This window comes from Hakea prostrata, chromosome 10 (genome assembly GCF_041222555.1).
Source record: "Hakea prostrata isolate BN-2017 chromosome 10, UWA_Hpros_2, whole genome shotgun sequence".
NCBI lineage: Eukaryota > Viridiplantae > Streptophyta > Magnoliopsida > Proteales > Proteaceae > Hakea > Hakea prostrata.
Window position 1 is genome coordinate 22,361,925 of NC_142609.1, and position 10,729 is coordinate 22,372,653.

Below are 10,729 nucleotides of genomic sequence, written 5' to 3' on the forward strand. Positions count from 1 at the left end.
TGTGGGTGATGGAATTGATGATGTTCCTGGGAGACCTACCGTTTTGACAGTGATGGACTAGATACTTATTAGATTTATAAGGTTATAAATCGATTCACAGTCAACACTTACTGAAATCGGTGAAACGGATGGAGAAAAGATCTCGACTACTTCAGTTTTGAATCAGAAAATTCACATTCTAGGGTTTTCAGACAAACTATCAATTTTCAAATCTATGTTAGGTGTGTTGGAGTCTATGTGACAACGTCCAATAAATGAAAACTTAAACGTATGCTGCATCTAACAACTGAACTAATCATAACAAAATTCAGGTTTAAACACAATTGAAATCTACAGTCAATGATTTCAAGGGAAGAAAAAAAATGCAGCAGAAAGACCAAAACAAATGTCTTAACTGCCTAATCCATAAAGTGCCCTCCCCTGTCTCTTCAGTGCATAGACAGCATCCATTGCCGTCACCGTCTTCCTCCTTGGGTGCTCTGTATAAGTCACGGCATCGCGAATGACATTTTCCAAAAAGATCTTGTGTAAAACCCCCCGTTTTTCTAACCCGGAATCCGTATTGCAGGTCCGAGAACCCAAAGGTCTAGTCAGATTAATTTTGTGGGGTGTCCAGATTGAAGTCCATGATCCATATCCGAGACCCATGGATCTGGATTCTCTTGTTGAAGAATCTGCCTTACTGGGAAATTGGATCTCTGGCAGAAGGCAAGTGGTGTTTGGAGATGTCCAGAATGAAGGTAAGACATCCCCCATGTGTTGTTTAGGGCTAGGTTGTGTTTGGGTTTCAACCCCCTGAGCAAAGCACCCTTGTATAGCAATATACTTGGGGGCGGTTGCTAGTGGCAGTTGATTAAACCAAGCGACCGCCTTAAGCGACCGCCCGGTTCTGCTTGCGGGAAAATGCCCTATTTTGCCCCCTATTCGTTATAAATAGCATCCCTCGCCCTATTAACGCATTATTATGTTCGGGATTGCTATTTTGGGCGATTAGGCGGCAGTGGAAACGTGCTAAAAGGTGGGTGAAGTGCTGTTAATGATCTGGAACCTTTTTCCTTCTATTCTTGGTGATTCTGATTAAGGTAATGAATCTCCATCTTCTATTTTCTTCTTTTTAACCTCTGATTGATATGAACCCATCCCCATTTTGTTAGTGGTTACCCAATTGATTTGTTGTATCTCCCTTTTCAATGTTCTTGATGAGATCCTGTCCAGAAACGAATCCCCGCATTTGTTTAATGAATGGATCCCATCAAGGGGAATGATTTGGGTAATAAATCTTTGTTAATTTTAGGGTTTCTTGTTACCCCCTTGTTATAGACCTATTAAGCTTGAAATTTGGACTAAGATCATCCCAAAACGGATTGAAATCGGATGATAAAAAGTCTAATTTTAGTAGAAGTCCGGCTAGTTTCCAGTAACTGTGTAGGTTTGATTTTTGAATTGTTTTGACTCTTGACTCTTATACATTTTTGTAACCCTATGCTTAGGTGTTCTCTGTTTCAAATAAAAGTCTTATAATAGTTATTGGATTGCAAGTTAGAGGACTTCTACTAAATTACAGGTAAGGACATGCATTCTTATTTATATGCAATTACATATACATGATGATTCAGTTGTTCTATTTACTATTCTTTGATCATGTAACTTGCTGTAATTGTATAAAGCATGTGAATCTTATTGTACACTTGCTGTTTGTGGTATTCCTTGATGTACTTCATCTTTCATGATATTGCACAACTGTTCATGGTATGATAAAGAGTGATTGTAGTGTAGTTGTGATGGAAGGGGTATTCCTTTGGGATATCTTAGCTTGGGATATCAGAAGGCTGTGGAATGGGACACATGCCTGCTGATGTCTCAAGCACTATCATGATTACTGGATGACATATTTAGGAGAGTCTAGAATTGCATGGCTAGGTACCCCACATGCTATTACCCTTTCGGCAGGGGAATTGAAGCCGGGTGACCCGTGACAATGGTGACGTGACTATGTTTCATCCAACAACGGTAACCAGTCCGTGCGGAGACTCAGTGGTCCACTATTGGTCATGTAATGGTAGGGTTGCATATGTTAGGGTTGGGCTCATGGACGTCCAAGGAACGGACCGGGTGTCGTGAGGAGTCATGAGAGCATCCGCCCCAACAATATGTGGATGACCATAGGGTTAAGGAGTGGAGTCCAACAGAGGTAGCCAGTCCGTGAGGATTCTTACTCCTAGGTTGCGAAGGATACTGAACCGAGTTGGTTGGTGCCATAGGGGATGTATCTGGACTCCATATAGTATGTTACCATTATGACCTTGCATTGGATTAGAAACCCCGACATGCGCCAGTACTCATTGCCAATGGTTGTGGTAAGAAAGTGTTGACTTAACCCCCAACCACGGTTTTGCGAGCTGTGTGGACTTACCCCTTTGCCCGAGATCCCTACAGAGGTAAACCGGTCCCCTGCCGGATCGGAGTGATGAGACTTACCCAAAGGAGGGCTGGTGTATATCTTAAAGCATGTCAATTTGTTAGAGACTTGCATAGTTAGATCTTAGTAGCATTCATATTTCTGCATACCATTCATATCATTTCATATATGCATTCGTGGATTGTATTGACATATATATGAGAATTGTCTGTTCCTTACTGAGTTCGTTAGAACTCATTCCTTTCATTGTATAAATTATATGAGTTGTATAGATGGTGGCTCATCGTCGGAAGTTGGAGATGATTCATATGAAAGAGCTTTCTCGTATGAAGCTGATGTGAGATAGACAGTGGTACATGGACTTGCAGAGCATGGAGCCTCCTGAAGATGCTTGTGTGCACTTTTAGCAACCCATTGATGGCCGACGGAGGCAAATTCCCAGGATTTTGATGATTGTGTGAAGAATGATTGGAGGACATCTTTACTTGCTAATTTAGAAAACTAGTTTTTTAGATTTAGAAAAGAAAACCAAACAGAAGATTATCTAGTTTATTTATTTTGCTTCCGCTGAACTCAATATTACATTTGATTCTTGATTCTTTCCTTTGGCTATTTCTTGGATATTTATTGGAGTATTTGGACTCCTGTAACCTTTTTATTAATTATTGCTTTATTCTTGCTCTTGATTACATGTATTTGTATTTATTATTATTGATATACTAAAACCGTGGATCCTGTGACGGATCGCACCCACGGGTTGTCGGGCGGGTAACCGAGGCCGGTAGGCGGGGTGTGACATCTTGAGAACACCTCCTGTCTCTTCATAGATAAGACCACTGATCCTCTTAACTCCACCTCTCCTAGCAAGATGACGAATCGCAAGCTTCGCCTAATCCTGAATGTTATCTCGCAACACCTTTCTATGACGCTTTGTTCCTCCTTTGCTTAAACCCTTACCGCCGTTACCACGACCATCTTCGAATGCTTTTTTCAGGCCCAAACCCTAGTTTAGGTTCTGAGCTTTGGTAAATAAAATGGAGGTTTAATAAGAATATTTTGGGGCCATTTACCGATTTTTGGGCTTTAAATCCCATCTGGTAAATCCAAACGGTAGGTCTCTCGGAGAACATCGTCAATTTCATCACTGTCAAAATCAAGAAGAATTCAGACGAAACAATAGGGATTTGAGAGTCGAGTAAATAAGGGGTTGATTTTGTAAATTAAAAAAATTTAAATCCTTAAAATGTGAAAATAAAAATACTTTTTAGAAGTGAACGCATGCTATTTGATTTTATATTGAAAGCTATAATAATTCATAAAGTTACAAGATGGAAATACTCCACTCTTTTAATTTTCACCGTTGGATTTAATTGTGAAGACATGATGCAAATCTTACGGTAGAATAGACATGAGGGTATTTTGGTCAGAAATATCATAATTTGTCCTTAATTGATCTTATTGGATACTTCAGGGGAGGCAGATGCAAAGTGTTCATTTATTTGGACTAAAAATGACATTGATCAAACCTCAGGAGGTCTAGATGAAAATAGAGTTTTTTTCGTAAGTATGCCTTGATATTAGGTATTGACTTGTCTCTCCCCCAACCCCCTTTTTGATCTCTTTCTGGTGGTAGAGATAGCTGTGGTAATTATCCTCCGAAGTTGCATTTGTACTGGAATTTGGGTTTTCTTTGTTGGTTCTTTAGATTAAAGGTGCTAAGGAAATCCCAGTATTCACACTTCAGTTGGGTTTTATTTAGATTGAAATCAGGATATTGGAAATTCATTTACCCATTCAGTGAGAATAGCATTGTTTTCTATAATTTGTAATTTGTGTTGGCAGTTCAATATTGTTGCATTTAATTATTTAAGTTATTTTTGAGTTGATTGCAATAATTCATTTCTTGTTCATTTTACAGGGGTGGCAGTCACAATATGGAATATATTGCTTATGACCATGGAATTAAAGAGTACCACATGGTAATTTCATTGTGAAGAAAAGGAGTTTTTATTTCATAGTTAGCTTAGTTTTCGAACTTGCTTAACATCTAGGAGTTACTTTTTGTAATGGAGTTATGCTCAACATAAATGAAGATGGAGTGCCACGAGAGCCATCGTTTTGGGTATTGGAACAGAATGTATTCTTCTTATTGCCTCACCTATCTGTCTTATTTTCCACTATTTTCTCAGCAACTTTCCAGAAGAGGAAAATTGAGTTTTTTTCCCTATCTTGTATCACTTTTATCTTGTGTTCTATACATCTATAGACACTTTTATCACTTTTATACTGTTGCAACAGTTTGCAAGCATCCCATGCTGTCTAGTCCCCCATTGTTTAGCAATTTTAGTTTCTTTTAATGTTAAGTTGGTTCTGTTGACAGTTCTGGGTTTTTTCATGATATTTGATGTTAAATTTTTCTTTCCATATGGAGCTATTCAACATTTACAAGTCATGACTATTTTTAGTTGCTAGCAGTTCTGGCAACAGGGAAATTGAAGTACAGCAAGGTTCAAACTGAATTTCAATCAACCATAGTTCGAAGCTATAATTGAACCTAGCCTTACTATATTCCCAATCGTAGAGTCCCCTATTCAGCCCTAATCCTACAACTAAAGTATATTAAACCCCGAGAATTCTACTCCGTTTGCATAGATCTTGAAGATACATCCTGGACACTAATCATGCCGGGTTGAGCCGGGATGCGCAGCTGAGAGAACTCAAGGATGGGCTGGATTTTTAGAAAGCTTGGGTCAACCTGTCCCTGGTGTTATTTTGCATTTGTGCTGATTATTATTAAATTTTTGTTAATATGAAGTATTAAGTTCTGAGTTTCTTATGGAAAGTTTTTTTGTAAGTATGCATTGATATTGGGTATTGAGTTGTCTCGAGCTTGGATCATATGACCTCAAGCTTTTTGAGGCTAAACTAAGTGGGTGAAACTTCACTCAGCTTGGCTCATCATTGACAGTAGAGTACCAACTTAGTACTTCTAGTAGGATCGTGTGAGTTCAGTATAATTTTACTTATTTCTTTGGATTAGTAGCTGTGGAGCACCTTTGCAGAAGCAGAATTTCAGGTGGTGATTGCGATTTGTTCTTTTTAGTGCCTTCGTAACTTTTATGATTATTTATGAATTAAAAGAATTGCTATTCTGAACTATTGTCTGTAAGTTGTGTGATTAGCCATGGATTCAAGGAAGTGGTGTTTTAACGGCTAAGTTTTTAACATTACTCATTCTGGATTTTACATTCGATTTTACTTGATGTAGAGCTTCACTCAATTGGGGGGTTTGGCCCGCTGCTTGGCCGCTTGGAAAAATTCCCATGCTGCCATTCGAGCGAAGGCTGCAGAGGTGGTTAGTACCATTGTTCAGAACAACCCCAAAAGCCAACAACTTGTAATGGAAGCAAATGGCCTAAAAGTTCTTCTCCATAACTTTGCTTCAGTTGCTGACATAACAGTCCGAACCATCGTTTGGCACCAGTTGACTGCAAACTTAGATATGTTTCTTTGCTGTTAAGCCCTTGCATTTCGTGGGTTGCTATTTATTACTCGGTGAGGCTCATGTCTGAATTGTAGATATTTGAGAGGTATATAGGTTTTCATTTCTTGTTATCTCTCTTTCATGTGGTCATAGAATCCCCCATTCTTCTCATAATTTGTTGGTTATTTTAGTGTTTGCAGTTGATTTACATGTTCGGTAAATTGGGAAATAGGGTAAATGCTCTCTTTAGTTCGTGCTTCCCAAGCTCTAATGAAGGGATGAATTCCAAAACTGGGTGAAAAATCTTACCTTTGTTGTTGGCTTCCATGGGAATCAACTTTAATTTGTTCTCATTCGGACAAGCATCCTGCTGCTAAGTCATTTCGTTGTGTTTTTGTTACCCTTTCTTATGAGTGTCTTTGTTTTTATTTTGCTTATGTGCTGATTATTATTAAAATTTTGTTAATGTGAAATATTAAGTTCTGAGTTTCTTATGGAGAGTTTTTTCGTAACTATGCATTGATATTGGGTATTGAGTTGTCTCTCCCCCAACCCCAATTTGAGGTTGAATGAATTCATATATGAATATGAGTAGAACAATACTGGCTAGTGATCCTCCATCCATCCATAGAGCTGGAGAGATTTCCATACAGTTTCCTTGTGAAATGAAACTTTTCATTCACATCACATTGTCTTCTCTTTGGACCACTGCTCTGTAAAGGCTATGCTTTCTGGGACCAATTTATTGCCTGCTAATAAGGATTCTAGTTCGGCCTTGACTTCCTGGCCTGAGCCTAAACATGGTCTGTGATGAGATATCTTGGTCCTCTGTGTAGGTGGTTTGGAATTTCTAACCCTAATTTAGTGTTGGAAGGGGTAGCATTGAGGTCTTAAGCTGAGCTTGGAAAAGCCCTATGCAAACCTGTCTTTCTCTTCATATTCTTTCGTCTTATTGTATATTTATTGTCCTTCCTTGTTCCACCAAAGGTAGCAAACTTAGTGGGTAAATATAATGGTTTTTTGTTGGTTCCTTATCATTGGATTCGGCTAATGCCTTCCAATCACTAATTCTAATTCTTTTATCAATTTCAGCTGTAATTGAAATTCAAGTCTCAGTTTCAGTTACAGCTGATTTTTTAGAATAGCAGAATAACATAAACACCCTTACAAAATCTACAAGTTTAATTCCATTTGATTCTTCATACCTTAACTGGTGTTCACAGCATGCAAAGTAATAGTATATGAAATAGGGAAATTATTTTTGTTGTTACAAACAGTTTTCTATCAACATATTTTCTATTCATAAGGGCTCAGCCGTATGCATAATGAAATCTATATATAACGATCCTAAAGTGAATCTAAACATAGCTATAAAATTGTTGTAGCTGATTTAGGGCTAACAATTTCTTAGAATGGCAAGAGTTTTAACATACCTTTAGAACTGTTGTAGCTGATTCAGAGGTAAAGAATTTCTTAGAATTGCCCTGTTACTAAGGGTGTCAATTTGGTTAAAAAATCGTTAAACCGTACCGTACCGAACCATTTAGACCGTACCGTTTCCAAATTTCGGTACGGTTTTTACCGAAACCGAATTTGGTAATTCGGTACAATACGGTTATGGTATAAGGTGTCATACCGTTGGTAAATACCATTTACCGTACCATTAAACCAATTACCGTTTACCATACCGTATTTTATACCGTATACCGTAAAGTTATTAACCCTTTAAAGTTTAAACCTCAAACTCATCTCACACTTCACTTCATAGTTCATACCCACCTTACAGCCTCCATCTGCTTAATGAAAAGAAATTCAAGCACAGTGTAGATATAAACATAATACAAGGAGACCCAATGGATTATCAAGTTAATAATGGCTTTGATCCAGCTAGATAAGCTTATGACCCCAATCAGGGAGGCTGGGCTTCCACATCTGGTTCTTGTTCTGATGGCTTGTTTGATGGCCATTCTTATCTGCAAGTAGGCATTTGATAACATGCTTCATTTTTATAAATAGGTCTTCAAGTTCTTTATTCCTGGTAGTGGTCCTTGTTCCTGCCAGTACCACTAAACTCTTTAAGTCTATCTAAAGTTGTTGAAGCTTCCCAGGTAAAGATTGGCATCCCAAGCAATCCCAGTATAAAGGACTTTGTGGTTTTTGTTTCATATGTTTTGAAGGTCCGTTGAGTTTTTTTCCTTTAAGTGACCGAGTCATTGGCCATTCCATAATGCATTATAACATCATTGGCAAGATGTTTAGAATGGTGGTTGTATTAATTCAATGACAATTCAACCTCACGTGACTGGGTTGAGATATTTGAATTTTAAGTAATTTGCTGTTAGTTTTCTGTTTAGGTTTGATTTTTCTCACTTGTTCCCATACAATACCGTATACCGAACCGTGTCGTTTTTCCATACCGATTTTATACCGGTTTCATACCGTACCGTATAAATATGGTACGGTACGGTTATGGTTTGAGGTTTTCAAATTCAATACCGTACCGAATTGACACCCTGGCTGTTACATAAAGAATACTAAAATATGTAAGTTCAAATGTGGGTAAATGACTATGGAGTTGTTGTTAGAGACAGTTTTCTATGAACATATTATACGAAATAGGGAAATAGTTTTTGTTGTTACAGCATATTTTGCATCAACATAATTGTCTGTCCAAAGGGGGTCAGCGTTATCATTACTGAAATATATGGGTGACAATGATAAACTGAATGTTTACATACCTATAAATTGCTATAGTTGATTCAGGGCAGAAGAATTTCTTAGGATGGCTCTGTTACAGAAGAAGAGAAAAAAATATATCTGTTAAAATGTGGATATTTATCAGTCTTTGGATGGAATTGACTACTACGACTACCAAATTCTATAGGTAAGAATGAGAAATTTAATTTGAACATACATTTACAACTGTAACAGCTGATTCGGAGCTGAAGATCATTTGAGAATAATGCCCGTTAAATAGTTGAGATGTAGCTGATTCAGTTAAGTGGTGAAGAATTGCTCAGATGAAGAAATGGGTTTGTTATTGGTAAATGGCCGTCAAATAGCTGAAAAATTACTTAGATGAAGAAATGGATTTGTAATTGGTAAATGGCCATCAAATAGCTCAGAGCATGTAATCGGACATAGTATTATTGTACTATTAATCCAAAATTTAAAGCAGCTGAAATCGAAGCAATGGTCTCTTGTTATTTTGTATTTTTGGGATTTAGTATGAAACCTTTTCGAATATAGCTATTTTGATTTCAGTGCTATAAATTTTAGATTATACTTTGTTTAATTTGTTGTATTATTGGGGTTTGTATTATTGTTGGATTATAATTTTTTGAATTACAATAAACTAAATGGGTTTATTTATTATTTATTCTTATGTTGTATTTTTGGAAATTACTGTCAAACGTTTTTGTATTCAGCTGCTTTGATTTCAGGTGCTTTATTACAATAAATTAAATGGGTTTGTTTATTATTTCTTGTTATTTTGTATTTTTGGGAATTAATGTGAAATGTTTTCGTATTCAAGTGCTTCATTTTTAGGTAGTTTAAAATTTGGATTATAATTTGTTTAATTTGTTGTATTATTATAATTTGTTTAATTTGTTGTAATATTTGGGTTTGTTGTTGTAATTAATTGGGGATTTTTCAATATAATTTATTCAGACATAGTACTACCTTATTGCATGTTATTGCTAAATGGGTTTATTATTGCTTTAATTTCAAGTACTTTAAATTTTGGATTATGATTTAATTTATTGTATTATTGGGGTTTGTTGTTGTAATTAATTTGGGATTTTTCAATGTAATTTATTCGATTTGATGTAATTAAATATTTCATTTATGGCATGTAATCAGACAGTACTATGATATTAGTAAATGGGTTATTTATTATTTCTTCTTATTTTTTATTTTTGGGAATTAGTTTGAAAATTTTTCATATTCGGGTGCTTCAAATTCAGGTGCTATAAATTTTGGAGTATAATTTGTTGTATTATTGGGGTTTGTTGTTGTAATTAATTGAGATTTTCTGTTATAATTAATTGGAGAATTTCTAATGTAAATTATTCTGTTTCATATAATTAAATTATTCGGTTTTTCGAACGGTTTAAATTTTGGATTGGAATATAATTTGTTAATTAAATTATTCAACTTTTCAAATTCACGTGGTTTAAATTTTGCATTAAATTTCTTTAATAAATATTATTTGATGGAAATGGTGTAATGGTAGGCATTAATGCAAAGGGGTATTGGAAGGATGTAATATTTCTTTAATAAATATTGTTTGTTGGAAAGGGTGTAATTGTGGGCATTAATGCAAAATGGTTTTGGAAAGATGTAATTGTCAATTTTTTTCATACATAGTAATTGTCTATTGACTATTATAGACGTCATTTATTATTAATAAAATATTTAATTGAGTGAATACATAGAAATATTGTGGAAAACTAAATGTAACAATCTTCTCTGAATTCATAATTTTATTATAGTAGTATGATAGTTCTTACAAAAAAAAAATAGTATAATAGTATGATACAAAAACAACTAAAAGGGGAACCATATTTTGTTATTAATATTTATGTTCCACAACAATATGGAAAAAATTTAACGTACCATAAAAAATACAAAACATTATATGAAAACACTAGAAGAAATTCAGTAAAAAATAAATATTATCTCATAAAATTAAAAGCGACAAAACTATTTATACAAAAAGATAAACATGTTAGAAAATATAACTCCAGAATAAACTATAAGACGGCATTGAAATGCTATACATGTAGAGAGAAGGATATCTTACAAATTTGTATTAATTTCTC

At 35.5% G+C, this 10,729-nt stretch overlaps 1 pseudogene; it reads right to left on the minus strand.

Annotated features, from left to right (window-relative positions):
- Positions 1 to 390: 390 nt before the first annotated feature.
- Positions 391 to 3,561, minus strand: LOC149002297 (histone H4-like; annotated as a pseudogene).
- Positions 3,562 to 10,729: the final 7,168 nt, after the last annotated feature.